The sequence below is a fragment of the Palaemon carinicauda genome, chromosome 4 (assembly GCF_036898095.1).
Source record: "Palaemon carinicauda isolate YSFRI2023 chromosome 4, ASM3689809v2, whole genome shotgun sequence".
Classification (NCBI taxonomy): domain Eukaryota; kingdom Metazoa; phylum Arthropoda; class Malacostraca; order Decapoda; family Palaemonidae; genus Palaemon; species Palaemon carinicauda.
The window spans coordinates 68,303,041-68,323,739 of NC_090728.1; the positions used below are offsets into that span (position 1 = coordinate 68,303,041).

The following is a 20,699-nucleotide window of genomic DNA, read 5'->3' on the forward strand; positions in this document are numbered from 1 at the left end:
CAAATCATTATTAACAGGAGAAATAATCAAATCCTCCCCCGGGGAAGGAGGAGGAGCTGCCTCGCTATGGGAGGCAACTCCCTGTCCCAAACCTCGAGATCGGTCAACAACAGTACGGCCTAGGGCTACCACTCGACGGCCTCTCACGAGAGGCCGACTGAGTGGGAGCTTCGGAGGAGGTTTGGGCTACGGAAGAAGAGTCCTTAGGATTTTCCTTCTTCAAAGAAACCTTTGAAGGAGAAATATCCAGTCTGGACTTTTTCTTCCGGCGCCGAGAAAACCTCTCCCACTGGGAGGTAGGCCACTCCCTACATTCCATACAAACATTATCACTTTCACACCGCTGACCCCTACAATAAGGGCATAAGGTGTGAGGATCCGTCTCGATGGAAGACATGAAGGTCCCACAAGGGCGGTCAGGTAACCCAGGGCACTTCCGCATTGTAGAGGCCAACTTCACAACACTGAGAAAAAGAAAGAAAAAGCAATGATTAATGGCTGTCAAAGAGGCTTGGGTGAAAGCAGACACGTCCGATCACCACCCGAGCCAAAGTAAAGGTGGAGCTACAACACAGGTGTGTGAGGGGGGAGGGTAGCTAACTACCCTCCGTAACCCCCCCCCCCCCCCCGCTAACTAGCGGTGGGGTAATAATCCCTCGTTAAAATTTTATGGCTCGTCCTTTCAGCTACGCGAAAGTAATTACCCACTTTAAATAGTGTGGTTTGTATTACAGTTACGGAACAAAGCGTGGTTTGTATGTCAGTTACGGAACAAACGTGATTAGAGGGGTAAAGACTCGTAGTGCAGTATACTTGAATAACTAGGGTTAAAAATAATATGTCCACATGAGAATTGCATAAACATACAGTATTAGAAGAATGGTTAGGATAAATTGCAATATGCCCATGTGGATATTGCATAAAAGAATGGGTACATAGGGTATTTGAAGGGTCAGATCAAGAAGAATACCTGAATGTCGTGAGTAAAAATGAAAAGGGTTTATAAGAAAATGAGTAATTCTTGCATAAAATGCAATATATACACATGGGTATTAAAAAAAAATGAAAGGGTACATGCAGTATAAGAAGGGCTAGGTCAAGTAGAATTACTTGAATATCACGGGTAAAAATACTTGAGTGACGTGGGGAAAAATGGGGAAGGGTTATAAGGAAACAAGTAATCCTATTGTAAAAATAAAGTAGGACCGGAGTTTATGCGCAGGAGGGCAGGGTTTATGCACAGGAGGGCAGGTTTTATGCGCAGAAGATCTAAAACTGGTATGTACATACGAACGAATGGGAGCGAATACAACCGACCCATAGAATGTAAAAAAAATAGGCCTAAATGAAAAATGTTATTTTTATTAATAAAATAAATTTTTGAATATACTTACCCGATAATCATGTAGCTGTCAACTCCGTTGCCCGACAGAATTCTATGGAGGGATACGCCAGCTATCACAATACTAGAAGGGGGTGTACTTACCAGCGCCACCTGTGGCCAGGTACTCAATCATTTGTTGTTGACACCTCCTCAATTATTCCTCGGTCCACTGGTTCTCTCTGGGGAGGAAAGGGAGGGTCGATTAAATCATGATTATCGGGTAAGTATATTCAAAAATTTATTTTATTAATAAAAATAACATTTTTCAATATTAAACTTACCCGATAATCATGTAGCTGATTCACACCCAGGGAGGTGGGTGAAAACCAGTGTACATGATTAAAGGATAGCTAAGTATCCCATATTTCATATAACAGTTATCTCAAATAACAATGAAATAATAAGTACCTGGTAAGGAAGTCGAATAGAACCGTTACTCTGCCTTTTATTTAAAGTTCGTCTTCCTTACTGAGCGCAGCGTTCCTCTTGGAGGCTGAATCAACCCAAAGGTGCCAAAGTACAAGGGGTTGCAACCCTACTAAAGGACCTCTACCAAACCTTTAACCCAGGCGCTTCTCAAGAATGAATAGACCACCCGCCAAATCCAAGGATGCGGAAGGCTTCTTAGCCTACCGTAACAACCATAAAAACAACAATAAAAGTATTCAAGAGAAAGGTTAAAAAGGTTATGGGATTAAGGGAATGTAGTGGCTGAGCCCTCACCTACTACTGCACTCGCTGCTACGAATGGTCCCAGGGTGTAGCAGTTCTCGTAAAGAGACTGGACATCTTTCAGATAAAATGATGCAAACACTGACTTGCTCCTCCAATAGGTTGCATCCATAATGCTCTGCAGAGAACGGTTTTTATTAAAGGCCAACGAAGTAGCTACAGCTCTTACTTCGTGGGTCCTTACCTTCAGCAATGCAAGGTCTTCCTCCTTTAAGTGAGAATGTGCTTCTCTGATCAGAAGCCTTATATAGTACGAAAGCCCATTCTTGGACATGGGTCTCGAGGGTTTCTTGATGGCACACCATAAGGCTTCTGACTGTCCTCGAATAGGTTTAGACCTCTTCAGATAATATTTGAGAGCTCTGACAGGGCAAAGAACTCTCTCTAGTTCGTTACCTACCATGTTGGAGAGGCTAGGTATTTCGAACGATCTAGGCCAAGGACGTGAAGGAAGCTCGTTCTTTGCAAGGAATCCAAGCTGAAAAGAACATGTTGCAGATTCGGTTGTGAAACCAATGTTCTTGCTGAAGGCATGAACCTCACTGACTCTCTTAGCTGTTGCAAGGCAAACGAGAAAAGCAGTCTTGAGGGTAAGATCCTTGAAGGAAGCTGACTGGAGAGGTTCGAACCTAGATGTCATAAGGAACCTTAAGACTACGTCTAGATTCCAGCCTGGAGTGGAAAGACGACGTTCTTTAGACGTCTCAAAAGACTTGAGAATGTCTTGAAGGTCCTTGTTGGAAGACAGGTCCAAACCCCTGTGGCGGAGAACTGAGGCCAACATGCTCCTATATCCTTTAATCGTAGGTGTTGAAAGGGATCTCTCATTCCTAAGATGAAGAAGGAAGTCAGCTATTTGGATCACAGAGGTATTGGTAGAGGATATTGAATTGGCTCTACACCAGCTTCGGAAGACCTCCCACTTAGACTGGTAGACTCTACGAGTGGAAATTCTTCTAGCTCTGGCAATCGCACTGGCTGCCTCCTTCGAAAAGCCTCTAGCTCTAGCGAATCTTTCGACAGTCTGAAGGCAGTCAGTCGAAGAGCGTGGAGGTTTGGGTGCAACCTGTCTACGTGTGGTTGACGTAGAAGGTCCACTCTTAGAGGTAGAGTCCTGGGGAAGTCGACTAGCCATTGAAGTACCTCTGTGTACCATTCTCTTGCAGGCCAAAGGGGAGCAACCAGCGTCAGCCGTGTCCCTTCGTGCGAGACGAATTTCTGCAGAACTTTGTTTATTATCTTGAACGGAGGGAATGCGTACAGGTCGAGATGGGACCAGTTCAGAAGAAAAGCATCCACATGAACCGCTGCAGGGTCTGGAACATGGGAACAATAAAGCGGAAGTCTCTTGGTGATGGAGGTGGCAAACAGATCTATGGTAGGTTGACCCCACAAGGTCCAAAGTCTGTTGCACACACTCTTGTGGAGGGTCCATTCCGTGGGAATGACCTGATTCCTTCTGCTGAGGCGATCCGCTGAAACATTCATATCGCCCTGAATGAACCTCGTGACCAGCGTGAGGTTTAGACCTCTTGACCAAATGAGGAGGTCCCTTGCGATCTCGTAAAGGCTCCTCGAATGGGTCCCTCCTTGCTTGGAGATGTAAGCCAAGGCTGTGGTGTTGTCTGAATTCACCTCCACCACTTTGCCTAGCAGGAGGGACTTGAAGTTCAACAGGGCAAGATGAACTGCTAACAGTTCCTTGCAGTTGATGTGGAGTAATCCTTGTTCCTTGTTCCATACTCCTGAGCATTCCCGTCCGTCCAAGGTCGCACCCCAGCCCGAGTCCGATGCATCCGAGAAGAGATGAAGATGGGGGGTCTGGATGGCCAATGATAGACCCTCCTTGAGAAGGAGATTGTGCTTCCACCACAGGAGAGTGGTCTTCATCTCTTGGTTGATAGGGATAGAGACTGCTTCTAGAGTCGAGCCCTTGTCCCAATGAGCCGCAAGATGGAATTGAAGAGGGCGGAGGTGGAGTCTCCCTAGCTCGACAAACAGGGCCAGTGATGAGAGGGTCCCTGTGAGACTCATCCACTGTCTCACTGAGCAATTGCTCCTCTTCAGCATGCTCATGATGCACTCTAGGGCTTGGTTTATCCTGGGGGCCGATGGAAAAGCCCGAAAATCCCGACTCTGAATCTCCATTCCCAGGTACACAATGGATTGGGAGGGAATGAGTTGAGATTTCTCTATATTGACTAATAGACCTAGGTCTCTGATTAGATCTAAAGTCCAAGAGAGGTTCTCCAGACAACGACGACTCGTGGAGGCTCTCAACAGCCAGTCGTCTAGGTAGAGGGAGGCTCTGATGTTCGATAAGTGCAGGAATTTCGCTACATTCCTCATCAGATGAGTAAAGACCATAGGAGCTGTGCTTAGGCCAAAACACAGGGCTTGGAACTGATAGACAACCTTTCCGAAAACGAATCTCAGGAAAGGTTGGGAGTCTGGATGAATGGGAACGTGAAAGTATGCATCTTTCAAGTCCAACGAGACCATCCAGTCCTCCTGTCTGACCGCTGCTAAGACCGACTTGGTCGTTTCCATTGTGAACGTCTGCTTGGTGACATACTCGTTGAGAGAGCTGACGTCCAGCACCGGTCTCCAACCTCCTGTCTTCTTGGCCACAAGAAAGAGACGGTTGTAGAAGCCCGGGGATTGATGGTCCCGGACTATAACCACTGCCTTCTTCTGCACAAGTAGCGACACCTCCTGTTGCAATGCTAGCCTCTTGTCCTCTTCTTTGTAGTTGGGAGAGAGGTTGATGGGCGATGTGGTCAGAGGCGGTTTGAGGCAGAATGGAATCCTGTAACCGTACCTCAGCCAACTGACAGACTGTGCGTCTGCACCTCTCTTCTCCCAGGCTCGCCAGAAGATCTTGAGTCTGGCTCCTACTGTTGTCTGGAGAATCTGAGAGTCAGTTCTTTCCCTTAGATGTCCTGGGTCCTTTCCTAGACTTGCTCCTGTGAGAGTCTGGACGGGAGCTTCCTCGGCTGGGGGCTCTACCACGAAAGGGCGGTATGAACCTCGTAGCCGGGGTATCAGCCACTGGGGAGCGATAAGTCTTGGGGACAGAGGTGGTAACCTTAGACTTACGAGCCGATGAGGCTACAAGATCGTGCGTGTCCTTCTGTATCAGGGCAGCCGACAAGTCCTTAACTAGCTCCTCGGGAAAGAGGAACTTTGAGAGTGGAGCAAAAAGGAGTTGTGACCGTTGGCACGGTGTAATGCTGGCGGAGAGGAAGGTACACAGTTGTTCCCTTTTCTTCAACACCCCTGATACAAATAACGACGCTAGCTCACCCGATCCATCTCTGATGGCCTTATCCATGCAGGACATAATTAGCATGGCAGAATCTTTGTCCGCAGGAGAGGTTTTCTTGCTGAGGGCTCCCAGGCACCAGTCGAGAAAGTTGAACATTTCGAAAGCTCTGAACAACCCTTTCAGAAGATGATCCAGGTCTGAGAAGGTCCAACAAACCTTCGAGCGTCTCATCGCAGTCCTCCGAGGCGAGTCCACCAGACTTGAGAAGTCAGCCTGGGCAGAGGCAGGTACTCCCAAGCCTGGTGCTTCCCCTGTGGCATACCAAACGCAACCTTTCGAAGCGAGCTTCGTTGGAGGGAACATGAAGGAAGTCTTGCCAAGGTGTTGTTTAGACTGAAGCCACTCCCCTAAGATCCTTAAAGCCCTCTTGGAGGATCTAGCTAGGACAAGCTTAGTATAGTTGGACTTAGCTTGTTGTACGCCCAGCGAAAACTCAGATGGAGGAGAGCGGGGAATAGCAGAGACGAAGTGGTCTGGGTAAATCTCCCTGAGTAGAGCCAAGACCTTTCGAAAATCAATAGACAATGGAGAAAGCTTAGACTCCTCCACGTCTGATGAGGGATCAAGGTGTGCCTCCTCATCATCCGACACTTCATCAGCAGAGGGTAGCGAGGCGATAGGACCAGAATGCTGAACCGCAGAGTCAGAACGGGTAGGAACAATAACAGAGGTTTCCTCATCTTGAGGGAAAACCTGAGGCTCAGACTGCATAGGCTGAACAACAGACGAAGCAGAAGGCAGGCGCATGGGTGAAGGAGGTTGACTCCTAGCAAGAGTTGAACCCAAGGATTGCACAAGCTGAGCGGAGGACGGAGGCGGAGTAGTCCGTTCCTGTTCCTGTGAGATGAGTGGAGCATGAAGAGGTTGAGGCTGCGCAGAACAAGGTAAAGTTCTCGCAAGCTGAGGCTCCTGAGGCGCAAGTCCAGGGTGTAGAGGAGCTTGCCTAGAGGAGGGTTGAGCTCGCTGCAGCGATGGTTGAGCAGACAGACTCACGGAGGGGAGAGGTTGTTGTACCCCAACCGAGAGTTGCACCACTGGTGGAGCAGCAAGGGGAGGAGGAGGAAGAGTGGAATAACTCTCCTGATCCCAAAGCAAGGGTTGCCTTAAAGAAGGCTGAGGCTGAACAACACTGGGAACAGCAAACTCCGAAAGTGGCTCAACATCGTACGCCTGGCAGATGGTGCTGCGACCAGGCGGAGCAGGTGCAGGCTGGGCGAGCACAGGCGGAGCGAGAACAGGTGGAGGGAGTGTAGGCGGAGGAGGAGGTGCAACACTCTCAGCCCGACACTCACGCATCAAGTCCGAAAGCTGAGCTTGCATGGACTGAAGCAGGGTCCACTTGGGGTCGGCAGAAACGATAACAGACTGAGGTAAAGTCACAGTCGGGCTCTGTATAGGCAGAACCTTACTCCTCTTGGGCGGAGTACAGTCGACCGATGACTGAGGCGAGTCGGAGCTGAGCCAATGACTACAACCTGGCTGAGCACTCGCTGACTGAACTCTCCGTTTAAGCGGTCTCGAGACCTGAGACCAACGTTTCTTCCCTGCATGTTGATCAGCGGACGAGAAGACGGGCTCAATCGTCTGCAGGTGGGAGTGACGGTCTAAGGAAGACACGCCCGCAACCACCGAGGATAATTCTGTGCGCCTAACAAGGCCTGTCGAACCCTTAAGCCCTTCGACATTGCTTCTCCCCTGGGCATGGGAGCTTGCAAGAGGTCCCGGACTGGGAGGACGACTGGCTCGCACAGAAAAATCCTCACGCACCACACTGGCACCACTAGCACTTGGCACTGCACCGACACTAGCACTCGTCACAGCACTGGCACTATTTCCACCCACTGCACTCTTGACCTTCAGTTCTTTAACCTCGGCCATCAGAGACTTATGGTCACTTACCACTGATTCTACTTTATCTCCTAAAGCCTGAATAGCACGCAAAACAGTTGACATATCAGGCGGAGGGCACACAGTAGGTTCGGGGGTAGCCACTACAGGGGTAGGAAAAGGTAGGGGATCATGAGGTGAGGAAAACATAGAAGAGTGAGAAGAACTTCTCCTAACTCTACCTCTCTCTAACTTAGATGAATATTTTAAAAGACGGACAAATTCCAATTCCGAAAGTCCGGCGCACTCCTCACATCGATTTTCTAATAGACAGGGCCTGTCCCTACAGTCAGAACAAGCGGTGTGAGGATCTACCGAGGCCTTCGGAATACGCCTATTGCAAGACCTACATCGTCTATGGGAGGGAGCTTGCGAAACGTCAGACATCTTGTTTCAAAGAGTTAGCCAAAGGGTGATCCAAAAACAAGCAAAAATTCATTAACCGTTAACCAGTATTTATATAAAAGCTATCTAGCTAATATAAAAAGGATTCCAGTAATGCGACAGCCGTTAATCTAAGAGAATACTTCACCAAATATCCATGAATAAACTCGAAGACCATAAGCGTATCCCAGAACGTCTAGCCGGAAGCACGACAGAGGAATAATTGAGGAGGTGTCAACAACAAATGATTGAGTACCTGGCCACAGGTGGCGCTGGTAAGTACACCCCCTTCTAGTATTGTGATAGCTGGCGTATCCCTCCATAGAATTCTGTCGGGCAACGGAGTTGACAGCTACATGATTATCGGGTAAGTTTAATATTGAAAAATATACGGTTAGTACCGGTGTAATGGTCTGTTTCCCCCCCCCCCCCACGGAATTCCCCCCGGGGGAAATATGGCCCAGGATATATATCCCCCCAGGGGAACTTTGTCCAAGGATATATATCCCCCCCGGGGAACTTTGTCCCAGGATAATATTGCCCCCTCTGGGCCAAGATTCCCCCTTTGCTTGGTGGAGGTAACCATTATTTCGGACAGGGGGAAAAACAGACGCAATTCAACATTACCTCTTGCCAGTACAAGTTTGTGACCTGGGAAGGGGGTCCGGGGGCTTGGCCCCGGCTAGGGGTTGTGACCTGGGAACTTCTAGGTTAGGTTAGGTGGGTTTGTTATGTTCTATACCCTTATGTACCTTTTTATATTTTGTGTAAAAGGTATATGGAAAAATGCTTTAAAATGTTATTTTCATTAGTGAAATAAATTTTTGAATATACTTACCCGATGATCATGTAGCTGTCAACTCTGTTGCCCGACAGAAATCTACGGTCGGGATACGCCAGCGATCGCTATACAGGAGGGGGTGTACACAACAGCGCCATCTGTGAGTAGGTACTCAAGTACTTCTTGTCAACAAGAACTCAATTTTCTCCTCGGTCCACTGGTTCTCTATGGGGAGGAAGGGCGGGTCCTTAAATTCATGATCATCGGGTAAGTATATTCAAAAATTTATTTTACTAATGAAAATAACATTTTTCAATATTAATCTTACCCGATGATCATGTAGCTGATTCACACCCAGGGTGGTGGGTGGAGACCAGCATACATGTTAACAAAGAAGCTAAGTATCCCGTATCTTATTTTAGCCGTTATTCAAAATAACAAACATAAAATAAATAAGTACCTGGTAAGGAAGTCGACTTGAACCATTACTCTGCCTTTTTTAAGTACGTCTTCCTTACTGAGCCTAGCGATCCTCTTAGGATGCTGAGTGACTCCTAGGTGCTGAAGTATGAAGGGCTGCAACCCATACTAAAGGACCTCATCACAACCTCTAATCCAGGCGCTTCTCAAGAAAGAATTTGACCACCCGCCAAATCAACCAGGATGCGGAAGGCTTCTTAGCCTTCCGGACAACCCAGAAATATTTCAAGAGAAAGATTAAAAAGGTTCTGGAATTAGGGAATTGTAGTGATGGAGCCCCCACCACTACTGCACTCGTTGCTACGAATGGTCCCAGAGTGTAGCAGTTCTCGTAAAGAGACTGGACATTCTTAAGATAAAAGACGCGAACACTGATTAGCTTTTCCAAAAGGTTGCGTCGAAAATATTTTGCAGAGATCTATTTTATTAAAAGGTCACGGAAGTTGTGACAGCTTTAACTTCGTGTGTCCTTACCTTCAGCCAAGCTTGGTCTTCCTCATTCAGAAGGGAATGAGCTTCTCGTATTAACAGTCTGAAAACAATAGGATAAAGAATTCTCTGACATAGGCAAAGATGAATTCTTAACTGAACACCATAAAGCTTCAGACGGGCCCCGTAAAGGTTTTTAAAATAGAACTTAAGAGCTCTTACAGGACATAATACTCTTTCTAGTTCATTTCCAACCATACGATAAGTGTGGAATAACGAACGATATTGGTCAAGGCCGAGAAGGCAGCTCGTGTTTGGCTAGAAAACCAAGATGTAGAACATGTAGCCGTTTCGGATGAAAATCCGATGTTCTTGCTGAAGGCATGAATCTCACTGACTCTTTTAGCTGTGGTTAAGCATATCAGGAAAAGAGTCTTAAAGGTGAGATCTTTCAGGGAGGCTGATTGAAGTGGTTCGAACCTGTCTAACATAAGGAATCTTAGAACCACGTCTAAATTCCAACCAGGTGTAACCAAACGACGCTCCTTCGTGGTCTCAAAAGACTAAAGGAGGTCCTGTAGATCTTTATTGTTGGAAAGATCTAAGCCTCTGTGACGGAAGACTGATGCCAACATGCTTCTGTAACCCTAGAAAGTGGGAGCTGAAAGAGATCGCTCTTTCCTCAGATATAAGAGGAAGTCAGCTATATGAGTTACAGAGGTACTGGTCGAGGATACGGATACTGACTTGCACCAGTTTAGGAAGATTTCCCACTTCGATTGGTAGACTCTAAGGGTGGATGTTCTCCTTGCTCTAACAATCGCTCTGGTTGCCTCCTTCGAAAAACCTCTAGTTCTCGAGAGTCTTTCGATACTCTGAAGGCAGTGAGACGAAGAGCGTGGAGGCCTTGGAGTACCTTCTTACGCGTGGCAGACGTAGCAGGTCCACCCTTAGGGGAAGAGTTCTGGGAACGTCTACTAGCCATCGAAGTACCTCGGTAAGTTATTCTCTCGCGGGCCAGAGGGAAGCAACTAGTGTCAACTTTGTCCCATCGTGAGAGGCGAACTTCTGCAGTACCTTGTTGACAATCTAGAACGGAGGGAATGCATATAGATCTAGATGAGACTAATCTAGTAGAAAGGCATCTAAAAGAACCACTGCTGGGTCCGGGATAGGTGAGCAAAGTATTGAGAGCCTCTTGGACATCGAGGTTGCGAAGAGATCTATGGTTGGCTGGCCCCAGGTGACCCAAAGTCTCTTGCATACATCTCTGTGGAGGGTCCAATATGTTGGAATTATTGTCCCTTCCTACTGAGACAAACTGCTAAGACATTCAAGTTGCCTTGGAAGAAATTTGTAACTAGTGAAAAGTCTAGACCTGTTGAACAGGAGAGGAGGTCACTAGCGAACTCGCACCATGTCAGAGAGTAGGTCCCTCCTTGCTAGGAGATGAACATCAAAGCAGGGAGTTGTCCGTGTTGACCTCCATTACTTTGTCTTGAAGGAGAGACCTGAAGCTTTTCCAGGTCAGACGTACTGCCAGAAGCTTCTTGCAGTTAAAATGCATTGTCCTTTGACTCGAGTTCCATAATCCCGAGCATTCCCTACCGCCTAAGGTCGCACCCCAGCCTACGTCCGATGCGTCTGAGAAGAGAACGTGGTTGGGGGTCTGAACAGTCAGGGGAAGACCCTATAAAAGGTTGATAAAGTCCTTTCCTCAGGTTAGACCAGACTTATCTTCCGGAAACCGGGATCGAGACCGCTTCTAGCGTCTCGTCCTTTTCCAGTGAAGAGCTAGATGAAACCGAAGAGGACGGAGGTGAAGTCTTCCAAGTGACACCAATTGAACCACGGATGACAGTGTCCTAACCAGACTCATCCACAGCCTGACAGGGCCGTATTCCTTCTTCAGCATCTTCTGGATGGATAGCAGGGCTGGGGATTGATCTTCTTGTTCAGCCATGTCCTCATCAGAGGGTTCCTCATCCGAAACTGATGAGGAAACGGCAACGGAGTGGGCAACGTCTGACTCGCTGAATCCGGTCGCACTGGTGGATGCGTGACGGAGCCGGACACAAGATCATGGTACTGCTGCACAGTCTGTGAACTGTCAACCATGGGGATGCGAGGAAGTACAGCGACAACCCGAAACTGTCTAGACTGTCTGGGTAGTACAGACAACCCCTTATCAGGTTGCTGAGGTTGCCGCACTGCGTCACAACAAGTCACCTCTGCTGGTTGTTGAACGTCTTCCCAGTGAAACACTGAACGTCTACAACCACCTCCGAGAGTAGCTTAACGTCAACGTGCGACTGGCAACCCACACTGGGTCGCACCGGTGGAGGAACCATCTCAACTGGCGGACGTGAGTAGGATACCTCAGCGTCAACAGGGCGTACAACCAACCGGTAGGAAGGTCGTTGGCAAGAAGGTTCTTCTCCGTAAAATATCCTCTATCAAGGACTAAGCTTGGACTGCATGTCTTGCAACAAAGCCCAAGGTCTAAGGGAGCAGGTGTGGCAACAGACGGGGTTAGCGACTGAAGCGGAACCATTTACCCTCCCTGAAAGCATGTTATGCTTAAATTAAAGTCCATAGGAGGCTAAGCAGCTTAAGGCTCCTCTCCAAATGACAGAGTCCTCAAGGGAATATCAGAAGGAGGGAGAACAGCACTTTCTCATCTACAGGAACCATATCCGAGAAAAGCTAGGTTCTCTCAGTGAGGGTTTCACTGGTGCAAAAGCAGCAGAACAGAAGGCAACGTTATGAAACTGCTTGACAGTCTGTGAACTGTCAAAAACTGAACTGTCAACCACAACAGGAGCGTGAGGACATACAGCACTGGTGTATAAGTAGCAGACCAGAAGGCAACGTCATGTAACTGTTTGACAGTCTGTGAGATGGCAACAACCAAAGTTGTGTGGGGAAGCCTCAACTCCTGACTGACTAGTTTGCTGCGGGCGAGTGGCGGTAACCACAGTGTGTTGCAGAGGCTGACACACCGTGTCAAAACACGGCAGCTTGTGGTAGCTCACGCACGGCAACGGAGTGCTCTGTGTGTGGGAGTCATCATACATCTGGCAGGGTTGACTGTGCATGGGTGGAGGAGCTCTCACAACAAGAGTGTGAGAGCAGGAAGCCATGCCGGGCGCACAACCGTGGGAGGTGTAGGCCCACGGGTGCATCGTCAACCTTCTCCGCAGTCGGAGTGTGGGAGCTGGCAACAACAAAAGCAGAGTGCTGGAGCGTGGGAGGGGCTGCGGTGGGTTGCGGAGCATGCTGTATGGTATGCGGAGCATGCTGTATGGTATGCGGAGCATGCTGTATGGTATGCGGAGCATGCTGCATGGGTTGCGGAGAAAGCCGCATAGTGCTGGAACCCGGCAGCTCTACAGCACCTTCCCACTGCTGATGCGGAAGCTCACGCATGTCAACGGATGGAGCAGCAAGAACATGCGTCTGGCAGGGTGGACTGCGCATCGGTGGTGGAGCTCTCACAGGTGGAGTGTGGGAGCAGGCAGCCGCAGTATCAGCTGAGCGCACAACCTCGGCGGGTTGTAGGTTAACAGGCCTATAAATGGCGGAGAGATATAAAATAAATCTATAACTTTGTTAAGCAAAATTACCAAAAACCTAAACACACTTCCGTCTAAGGGAAGGGTCGGTCATTAAAAGTGAAAGAGAGTCTATACTCTCTTCGACACCAACACTTCCGTCTAAGGGAAGGGTCGGCCATTTAAAAGTGAAAGAGAGTCCATACTCTCTTCGTCACCATAATTAAATCTATCCAAAACGAGTTCAAGTTTTGAAATGAAGATAAAACCCCTGCATAGCGAAAGCTCAAAACTGGAATAGTGTACTTCACCAAAAAGTTGTGAAAACAAATCCAGTTAGGGACGGCGTATTAGTAGGTCTTGCCGGTGGCACGACAGAGGAAAAATTGAGTTCTTGTTGACAAGAAGTACTTGAGTACCTACTCACAGATGGCGCTGTTGTGTACACCCCCACCTGTATAGCGATCGCTGGCGTATCCCGACCGTAGATTTCTGTCGGGCAACAGAGTTGACAGTTACATGATCATCGGGTAAGATTAATATTGAAAAATACACGTTGATAATATCGTACCATTGCTAACGTTAGCAATGGCATCTTAACGTTGGTAACGTTGCGTAACATTGTATGTGTAAATATATATATGTATATATATATATATATATATATATATATATATATATATATATATATATATATATATATATATATTTACCTGAATCACCTTTACCTTTATAAAAGGGTACAGAAATATGTTTTCCCCAGTCTTCAGTAACCATGCTCTCTAACCAGAATGACAAGGTTAGGTCATATAATATCTGCTTTGCTAGGTCCCCTCCCTCTTTGAATAACTCAATTGGTATATTATCATACCCTGGGCTTTTCCCATTTTTCATCTCTTTCAAAGCATTTTCAAACTCATGATAAGTAAATGCGAAAATTATAGAGGTATAACGCTCATATGTCATGCAGCAAAACTTTATGAGAGGATTTTAGAAAAAAGGGCGCGACACATCATTGAACCTCAGCTAGGCAAAGAACAGCATGGATACAGAAAGGACAGAAGTACATCAGATCTCATATTCGCCTTGAGGCTTGTTATTGAAAAATCATGGGAATACAATAGGCCACTGTATATAGCATTTATTGATTTGGAAAAGGCATTTGACTCGGTACCTAGGAACAAATTGTGGAGGTGCTTGGGAGAGGTTTATGGACTCGACAGTAGATTGGGAGCTGCAATAAAGAGCACGTACGAACCATGTATGAATAATGTAAGGACTGGATACAAGAATGAAAATTGGTTTAGAGTAACAACAGGTGTTAAGCAGGGAAGCGTTCTTTCCCCACTCTTGTTCATTGCATATATAGATGTAATTATAAGAAGTTTTAAGGAAAGAATAAATATCTCGGGAGACATTATGATTTTTGCTGATGATATTGCTTTCTGGACATATGATCGGGAGGAACTAGAAAGAGCATTGATAGCCTTGAACGATTGTTTAACAGAAGCTGGACTGAAGATGAACATTAATAAAACAGAAATATTAACAATCAGCAAACAACAAGAAGCTCCAACGAACATCATGATAAGAAATACGGTAATTAAGGACACCAACACATTCAAGTATTTAGGGTGTATGTTTAGAGATAACGGCTATAAGAACAAAGAAGAAATTACTGAACGAATAAAGAAATATAATAAATGCTGTGGAGCACTCTATCCAATTATGAGAGATGCATACGTACCTATAGAAGTAAAGAAAACCATATTTGAAGGATTACTAACACCAATCATGACATATGGTTCAGAGAGCTGGACAATGACCATCAAAGGCAGGAGCAGAGTCCAAGCTTCAGAGATGAAAATCCTGAGAACAATAATGCACAAAACAAGAAGAGATAGAATAAGAAATGTAGATTTTAGAAGGATGGTTGGGGTATCTCCTATGTTGAACAAGATTGAGAAGGGAAAGCTGAGATGGTTGGGACATTTAATGAGAATGGATGGAAATAGAATTGCAAAGAAGAGATGGGACTGGACGCCTGGTGGGAGGAGATCAAGAGGTAGACCACGTAAACGCTGGAGGGATGGAATTGAAGAGATTTTGACAAAGAACAACATGCCAACAATTGAACAGCTGAGAAGAGAGGGAATTTTTGAAAACAGAATTGAGTGGAGAAGACAACTGATTCCACTGACAGGCTGAAAGCCTACCTGGGAGTGGAAGTGAAGTGAAGTGATATATATATTATATTATATATATATATATATATATATATATATATATATATATATATATATATATATATATATATATATATATATATATATATATATATATATATATATATATTCCTAATACAGTATTTTGTCAAACTTACCGTTGATTATTTAGTTCATCAAAATAGTTTCTCTGTAAGGGAGGGTGGGGGAGAAATGGCCTAGGGAGGAAAAATATCTTAGGGCTGAAATTCCCCCTGAGGAAATAACAGCCCGGGCTGCTTTTCCCGGGGGGGAAATTGATCCTAGGCTAATTTTCCCAGGGGGAATTTCAGTCAGGGGGGAAAAATTTCCTGCTACACCGGTATAGGATATAGATAATTTGTGCAGTTTTCCATTAATAGTCCAAGAACTTAATGTATAGAGAAGAAAAGGTTTGTTATACCATTATACTGTATATTGTTTCCACAGTATATTTCACCCACCCAAAACCCCAAGTTCCCACTGGGGGTCCCCCATTATCGGTGGAGATAGATAGATAGATAGATAGATAGATATATTTATTTGTGACAAAATTAAGTGTCATTTTCGAAGGAAAGGCATTTTTCTATAGGGAAAAGTTGGTTTTTATTATTACAGCCTTCCTTGACGGTAAGTAGGGGGCCAGCCAACACTTCCCCTGCTTACCTAATGGGGGACTACTGCTGCCCTGCAAACCCCTTTAGACTGTCGAATTCTTCGCAGTGGGGTTGATAATAGGATACCAATAGTTATGGGGCATGGCTGTCATAATTATATCCCAAGCTAAAAATACAGCAGTCTAGGGGGGCCAGTAAGTAGGTAGGTAAGGATACAGATCCTATGTTAGGTTAGATGGGGAACCTTAGTTTAGTTGGTGTTCTTGTCTGTTTCCCTTTTAAAATGTGGGTTTTAAGTTATAACTTGAAATTTTACACGGTCTATCCCAACGAACTACAAAGGCTCGTGCTATCTAACTATGAGAAAAACAAAAATTTTTGGTAATTTACATTTTCCCAAGGATACAAACCAGTCCTTTGATAAATAAGTTTAGCCTTCGTTGATTAACTAGTTCCCGATTCCTAAATGCTGAATCGACAAGATAAGCTTGCGGCCGGCCATTCTACCTATCAGTTAGTAGATAAGGACAAAGTTTTTTTTTTTTTTTTTTGTAACCATAACAGGAACACTCTGGGTAATATTATAGTTCCGGCCAGGGAAACACTTTCTGATAGAAAATATTGTTTTCCCTGTAGCATTGAGTTAACCCCCAAAATCTGACCTTTGTTTCAGGGACAAATCAGCCGTTCTCACGTTACACCCTTGACTCCGAAATCAGTTGGGTACTGGGATAGTCTTAAAAAATAATAGCCGTAGACTTGTAATACTTTACTAAAGTCTTATCACTTTTGGACAATCTATTACAGTAAAATGTTATTTTTATTAGTAAAATAAATTTTTGAATATACAGTACTTACCCGATAATCATGTAGCTGTCAACTCCGTTGCCCGACAGAATTCTATGGAGGGATACGCCAGCTATCACAATACTAGAAAGGGGTGTACTTACCAGCGCCACCTGTGGCCAGGTACTATAGTACTTCTTGTTGACACCTCCTCAATTTTTCCTCGGTCCACTGGTTCTCTATGGGGAGGAAGGGAGGGTCAATTAAATCATGATTATCGGGTAAGTATATTCAAAAATTTATTTTACTAATAAAAATAACATTTTTCAATATTAAACTTACCCGATAATCATGTAGCTGATTCACACCCAGGGGGGTGGGTGAAAACCAGTGTACAAGATTAAAGGATAGCTAAGTATCCCATATTTCATATAACAGTTATCTCAAATAACAATGAAATAATAAGTACCTGGTAAGGAAGTCGAATTGAACCGTTACTCTGCCTCTTTTTTAAGTTCGTCTTCCTTACTGAGCGCAGCGTTCCTCTTGGAGGCTGAATCAACTCAAAGGTGCTAAAGTATATAGGGCTGCAACCCCTACTAAAGGACCTCTACACAACCTCTAACCCAGGCGCTTCTCAAGAATGAATTGACCACCCGCCAAATCAAAAGGATGCGGAAGGCTTCTTAGCCTACCGTAACAACCATAAAAACAACAATAAAAGCATTCAAGAGAAAGGTTAAAAAAGGTTATGGGATTAAGGGAATGTAGTGGCTGAGCCCTCACCTACTACTGCACTCGCTGCTACGAATGGTCCCAGGGTGTAGCAGTTCTCGTAAAGAGACTGGACATCTTTAAGATAAAATGATGCAAACACTGACTTGCTCCTCCAATAGGTTGCATCCATTATGCTCTGCAGAGAACGGTTTTTATTAAAGGCCATCGAAGTAGCTACGGCTCTTACTTCGTGGGTCCTTACCTTCAGCAATGCAAGGTCTTCCTCCTTTAAGTGAGAATGGGCTTCTCTAATCAGAAGCCTTATATAATACGAAACCCCGTTCTTGGACATGGGCCTCGAAGGTTTCTTGATGGCACACCATAAGGCTTCTGACTGTCCTCGAATAGGTTTAGACCTATTAAGATAATACTTGAGAGCTCTGACAGGGCAAAGAACTCTCTCTAGTTCGTTACCTACCATGTTGGAGAGGCTAGGTATTTCAAACGATCTAGGCCAAGGACGTGAAGGAAGTTCGTTCTTTGCTAGGAATCCGAGCTGAAAAGAACATGTTGCAGATTCGGTCGTGAAACCAATGTTCTTGCTGAAGGCATGAACCTCACTGACTCTCTTAGCTGTTGCAAGGCAGACGAGAAAAAGAGTCTTGAGGGTAAGGTCCTTGAAGGAAGCTGACTGGAGAGGTTCGAACCTAGGTGACATAAGGAACCTTAAGACTACGTCTAGGTTCCAGCCTGGAGTGGATAGACGACGCTCTTTAGAAGTCTCAAAAGACTTAAGGATGTCTTGAAGGTCCTTGTTGGAAGAAAGGTCCAAACCTCTGTGGCGGAGAACTGAAGCCAACATACTCCTGTACCCTTTAATCGTAGGGGCTGAAAGGGATCTCTCATTCCTAAGATGTAATAGGAAGTCAGCTATTTGGGTCACAGAGGTATTGGTAGAGGATATTGAATTGGCTCTACACCAGCTCCGGAAGACTTCCCACTTAGATTGGTAGACTCTACGAGTGGAAACCCTTCTTGCTCTGGCAATCGCACTGGCTGCCTCCTTCGAAAAGCCTCTAGCTCTAGCGAATCTTTCGAGTCTGAAGGCAGTCAGCCGAAGAGCGTGGAGGTTTGGGTGCAACCTGTCTACGTGAGGTTGACGTAGAAGGTCCACTCTTAGAGGTAGAGTCCTGGGGATGTCGACTAGCCATTGAAGTACCTCTGTGAACCATTCTCTTGCAGGCCAAAGGGGAGCAACCAGCGTCAGCCGTGTCCCTTCGTGCGAGATGAATTTCTGCAGGACTTTGTTGATTATCTTGAACGGTGGGAATGCGTAAAGGTCGAGATGGGACCAGTTCAGCAGAAAAGCATCCACATGAACTGCTGCAGGGTCTGGAACTGGGGAACAGTACAGCGGAAGTCTCTTGGTCATGGAGGTGGCAAACAGATCTATGGTAGGTTGACCCCACAAGGTCCAAAGTCTGTTGCACACCCTCTTGTGGAGGGTCCATTCCGTGGGAATGACCTGATTCCTTCTGCTTAGGCGATCTGCTGAGACGTTCATGTTGCCCTGAATGAACCTCGTGACCAAAGTGAGGTTTTGACTTCTTGACCAAATGAGGAGGTCCCTTGCGATCTCGTATAGGCTCCTCGAATGGGTCCCTCCTTGCTTGGAGATGTACGCCAAGGCTGTGGTGTTGTCTGAGTTCACCTCCACCACCTTGCCCAGCAGGAGGGACTTGAAGTTCAGCAGGGCTAAATGAACTGCTAGTAGCTCCTTGCAGTTGATGTGGAGCGTTCCCTGTTCCTCGTTCCATGTTCCCGAGCATTCCCGTCCGTTCAAGGTCGCACCCCAGCCCGAGTCCGATGCATCTGAGAAGAGATGAAGATTGGGGGTCTGAATAGCCAACGATAGGCCCTCCCTGAGCAGGAGATTGGTCTTCCACCACAAGAGAGTGGTCTTCATCTCTTTGGTGACTGGGATAGAGACTGCTTCGAGAGTCAAACCCTTGTCCCAATGAGCTGCAAGATGGAATTGAAGAGGGCGGAGGTGGAGTCTCCCTAGCTCGACGAACAGGGCCAGTGATGAAAGGGTCCCTGTGAGACTCATCCACTGTCTCACTGAGCAACTGCTCCTCTTCAGCATGCTCATGATGCAATCTAGGGCTTGGCTTATCCTTGGGGCCGATGGAAAAGCCCGAAAATCCTGACTCCGAATCTCCATTCCCAGGTACACAATGGATTGGGAGGGAATGAGCTGAGACTTTTCTATGTTGACTAACAGACCCAGTTCTCTGATTAAGTCCAAAGTCCAGTTGAGACTCTCCAGACAGCGACGACTCGTGGAGGCTCTCAACAGCCAGTCGTCTAAGTAGAGGGAGGCTCTGATGTCCGATAAGTGGAGGAATTTTGCTATATTCCTCATCAGATGCGTGAACACCATAGGAGCTGTGCTTAGGCCAAAACACAGGGCTTGGAATTGGTAGACAACCTTTCCAAAAACGAATCTCAGGAAAGGTTGGGAGTCTGGATGAATAGGAACGTGAAAGTAGGCATCTTTCAAGTCCAACGAGACCATCCAGTCCTCCTGCCTGACCGCTGCTAGGACCGACTTCGTCGTCTCCATCGTGAACGTCTGCTTGGTGACATACGCATTGAGCGCGCTGACGTCCAGCACCGGTCTCCAACCTCCTGTCTTCTTGGCCACCAGAAAGAGACGGTTGTAGAAGCCCGGGGATTGATGGTCCCGGACTATAACCACTGCCTTCTTCTGCACAAGTAGCGACACCTCCTGGTGCAACGCTAGCCTCTTGTCCTCTTCTTTGTAGTTGGGAGAGAGGTTGATGGGAGATGTGGTCAGAGGGGGTTTGAGGCAGAATGGAATCCTGTAACCCTCCCTCAGCCAACTGACAGACTGGGCGTCTGCACCTCTCTTTTCCCAGGCTTGCCAGAAGCTCTTGAGTCTGGCTCCTACTGCTGTCTGGAGATGCGGAGAGTCAGTTTTTTCCTTTAGAAGCCTTGGAACCTTTCCTAGACTTGCTCCTGGAAGAGTCTGGACGGGAGCTTCCTCGGCTGGGGGCTCTACCACGAAAGGGCGGTATGAACCTCGTAGCAGGAGTATCAGCCACTGGGGTGCGATAAGTCCTGGGGACTGAGGTAGCAACCTTAGTCTTACGAGCCGATGAGGCTACAAGATCATGTGTGTCCTTTTGTATCAGGGCAGCAGACAAGTCCTTAACCAGCTCTTCGGGGAAGAGGAACTTCGAGAGCGGAGCGAAAAGGAGTTGAGACCTTTGACAAGGTGTAATGCTGGAGGAAAGGAAGGTACATAGCTGTTCCCTTTTCTTAAGAACCCCTGACACAAACATCAACGCAAG

The 20,699-nt window shown here is 46.4% G+C and overlaps 1 protein-coding gene across 4 annotated transcripts in view; it reads right to left on the reverse strand.

Moving 5' to 3' along the window:
• Window positions 1-20,699, reverse strand: part of LOC137640002 (uncharacterized) — a 157,957-nt gene that overhangs the window by 130,016 nt on the left and 7,242 nt on the right. Inside the window, exon 1 of one of the 4 annotated variants that reach the window (XM_068372347.1) lies at window positions 16,770-17,076. The exons of 2 other annotated variants lie outside the window; for them this stretch is intronic. The gene's annotated coding sequence lies outside the window, so the exon portion shown is untranslated. Of the gene's footprint in view, window positions 1-15,342; window positions 15,684-16,769; window positions 17,077-20,699 lie in introns of those variants that run through there. One more of the 4 variants, XM_068372345.1, reaches the window with a different exon arrangement.